Consider the following 4,278-nt stretch of genomic DNA (forward strand, 5'->3'; position numbering starts at 1 on the left):
TCCAATATATTGATCTTCACCGCCGGACCATTCCGGAACTCCTCGTGATGTCCGGGATCACATCCGGGACTCCGAACTACCTTCGGTAACCACATACTATTTCCCATAACAACTTTAGCGTCACCGAACCTTAAGTGTGTAGACCCTACGGGTTCGGGAACCATGCAGACATGACCGAGACGTTCTCCGGTCAATAACCAACAGCGGGATCTGGATACACATGTTGGCTCCCACATGTTCCACGATGATCTCATTGGATGAACCACGATGTCAAGGATTCAAGCAATCTCGTATGCAATTCCCTTTGTCAATCGGTATGTTACTTGCCCGAGATTCGATTGTCGGTATCCCAATACCTCGTTCAATCTCGTTACCGGCAAGTCACTTTACTCGTTCCGTAATGCATGATCCCGTGACTAACTACTTAGTCACATTGAGCTCATTATGATGATGCATTACCGAGTGGGCCCAAAGATACCTCTCCGTCACACGGAGTGACAAATCCCAGTCTCGATTCGCGCCAACCCAACAGACACTTTGGGAGATACATGTAGTGCACCTTTATAGTCACCCAGTTACGTTGTGACGTTTGGTACACCCAAAGCACTCCTACGGTATTAGGGAGTTACACAATCTCATGGTCTAAGGAAATGATACTTAACATTAGAAAAGCTTTGGCAAATGAACTACACGGTCTTGTGCTATGCTTAGGATTGGGTCTTATCCATCACATCATTCTCCTAATGATGTGATCCCGTTATCAATGACATCCAATGTCCATGGTCAGGAAACCATGACCATCTGTTGATCAACGAGCTAGTCAACTAGAGGCTCACTAGGGACATGTTGTGGTCTATGTATTCACACATGTATTGCGGTTTCCGGTCAATACAATTATAGCATGAATAATAGACAATTATCATGAACAAGGAAATACAATAATAACCATTTTATTATTGCCTCTAGGGCATATTTCCAACACCTTTATCGCGTTGGTTGCGAGGTTCTTGTTTGTTTGTGTAGGTACGAGGGACTTTTGAGGAGCCTCCTACTGGATTTCTACCTTGGTTATCAAAAACTAAGGGAAATACTTACGCTACTTTGCTGCATCACCATTTCCTCTTCAAGGGAAAACCAACACATGCTCAAGCGGTAGCAAAGAGCAAGTAGTAAAGGTTGGTTCAAGTTGTAAATCATAACCAAAGGTTTAGAGTGATTCACAACACATTCAGGATATCCAATGAGATAGTTTCCGAAATTTCAAACAAGTATTGTATGCAATTGAAGAGCACATAGGAAAGATGATCAAGACACCTACTAGTTAAACTCCAAAGACATGCATGAGTTTTAGATGGCATCCATAATTAAGGTGATCAATACAATGTGGTAGTTCTTGTCATGACATGATTGTAATGTTGTGATCCATAACAGTTCTTTCATGCCATCATAAACTACATCGAGGTACTCATGTGATTGCTAGAGTGTCGAGGTCCATGTTTGTAGGATCGAAAGTATGTCTAGAGGGGGGTGATTAGACTACTTGACCAAATAAAAATCTAGTCTTTTCCCAATTTTAGTTCTTTACAGATTTTAGCAACTTAGCACAAGTCAAGCAATCAACCTACACATGCAGTTCTAAGAGTATAGCAGCGGAATGTAAAACAATTGCATATGAAGGTAAAGGGGAGGAGTTTGAGGAAGCAAACGCAATAGGAGACACTGATGTTTTTGTCGTGGTTCCGATAGGTGGTGCTATCGTACATACACGTTGATGGAGACTTCAACCCACAAAGGGTAACGGCTGCGCGAGTCCACGGAGGGCTCCACCCACGAAGGGTCCATGAAGAAGCAACCTTGTCTATCCCACCATGGCCGTCGCCCACGAAGGACTTGCCTCACTCGGGTAGATCTTCATGAAGTAGGCGATCTCCTTGCCCTTACAAACTCCTTGGTTCAACTCCACAATCTTGACGGAGGCTCCCAAGTGACACCTACCCAATCTAGGAGACACCACTCTCCAAGAAGTAACAAATGGTGTGTTGATGATGAACTCCTTGCTCTTGTGCATCAAATGATAGTCTCCCCAACACTTGATACGTCTCCGTTGTATCTACTTTTCCAAACACTTTTGCCCTTGTTTTGGACTCTAACTTGTATGATTTGAATGGAACTAACCCGGATTGACGCTGTTTTCAGCAGAATTGCCATGATGTTGTTTTATGTGCAGAAAACAAAAGTTCTCGGAAAACTCCACGGAATATCTTATAATAAATAATAAAAAATCCTCGCCAAAGATGAAGACCAGGGGGCCCACACCCTGTCCACGAGGGTGGGGGGCGCGCCCCTCCCCCCTGGGCGCGCCCCCTACCTCGTGGGCCCCCTGGATGCCCTCCGACGCCAACTCCAACTCCATATATTGGCTTTCAGGGAGAAAAAATCGGAGAGAAAGTTTCATCGCGTTTTACGATACGGAGCCGCCGCCAAGCCCTAATCTCTCTCAGGAGGGCTGATCTGGAGTCTGTTCGGGGCTCCGGAGAGGGGAATTCGTCGCCGTCGTCATCATCAACCATCCTCCATCACCAATTTCATGATGCTCACCGCCGTGCGTGAGTAATTGCATTGTAGGCTTGCTGGACGGTGATGGGCTGGATGAGATTTATCATGTAATCAAGTTAGTTTTGTTAGGGTTTGATCCCTAGTATCCATTATGTTCTGAGATTGATGTTGCTATGACTTTGCTATGCTTAATGCTTGTCACTAGGGCCCGAGTGCCATGATTTCAGATCTAAACCTATTATGTTTTCATGAATATATGTGTGTTCTTGATCCTATCTTGCAAGTCTATAGTCACCTACTATGTGTTATGATCCGGCAACCCCGAAATGACAATAATTGGGACCACTCCCGGTGATGACCATAGTTTGAGGAGTTCATGTATTCACTATGTGCTAATGCTTTGTTCCGGTTCTCTATTAAAAGGAGGCCTTAATATCCCTTAGTTTCCAATAGGACCCCACTGCCACGGGAGGGTAGGACAAAAGATGTCATGCAAGTTCTTTTCCATAAGCACGTATGACTATTTACAGAATACATTCCTACATTACATTGATGAACCGGAGCTAGTTCTGTGTCACCCTATGTTATGACTGTTACATGATGAACCACATCCGGCATAATTATCCATCATTGATCCGGTGCCTACGAGTTTTCCATATACTGGTTCTCGTTTATTTACTTCTCCGTTGTTACTGTTACAATCACTCCAAAATACCAAAAACATTACTTTTGTTGTCTTTACTTTTGTCACCGTTACCACCACTATCATATTACTTTGCTACTAAACACTTTTCTGCAGATACTAAGTTTCCAGGTGTGGTTGAATTGACAACTCAGCTGCTAATACTTGAGAATATTCTGTTGGAAATATGCCCTAGAGGCAATAATAAATTGGTTATTATTATTATATTTCCTTGTTCATGATAATCATTTATTATCCATGCTATAATTGTATTGATAGGAAACTCAGATACATGTGTGGGTACATAGACAACACCATGTCCCTAGTAAGCCTCTAGTTGACTAGCTCGTTGATCAACAGATGGTTACGGTTTCCTGACCATGGACATTGGATGTCATTGATAACGGGATCACATCATTAGGAGAATGATGTGATGGACAAGACCCAATCCTAAGCCTAGCACAAAGATCGTAGTTCGTATGCTAAAGCTTTTCTAATGTCAAGTATCATTTCCTTAGACCATGAGATTGTGCAACTCTCGGATACCGTAGGAATGCTTTGGGTGCACCAAACGTCACAACGTAATTGGGTGGCTATAAAGGTGCATTGCGGGTATCTCCAAAAGTGTCGGTTGGGTTGGCATGAATCGAGACTGGGATTTGTCACTCCATGTAAACGGAGAGGTATCTCTGGGCACACTCGGTAGGACATCATCATAATGTGCACAATGTGACCAAGGGGTTGATCACGGGATGATGTGTTACGGAACGAGTAAAGAGACTTGCCGGTAACAAGATTGAACAAGGTATCGGCATACCGACAATCGAATCTCGGGCAAGTACAATACCGCTAGACAAAGGGAATTGTATACGAGATTGATCGAATCCTCGACATCGTGGTTCATCTGATGAGATCATCGTGGAACATGTGGGAGACAACATGGGTATCCAGATCCCGCTGTTGGTTATTGACCGGAGAACGTCTCGGTCATGTCTGCATGGTTCCCGAACCCGTAGGGTCTACACACTTAAGGTTCGATG

This window comes from Triticum dicoccoides, chromosome 3B, assembly GCF_002162155.2.
Source record: "Triticum dicoccoides isolate Atlit2015 ecotype Zavitan chromosome 3B, WEW_v2.0, whole genome shotgun sequence".
In the NCBI taxonomy this organism is placed as follows: Eukaryota; Viridiplantae; Streptophyta; class Magnoliopsida; order Poales; family Poaceae; genus Triticum; species Triticum dicoccoides.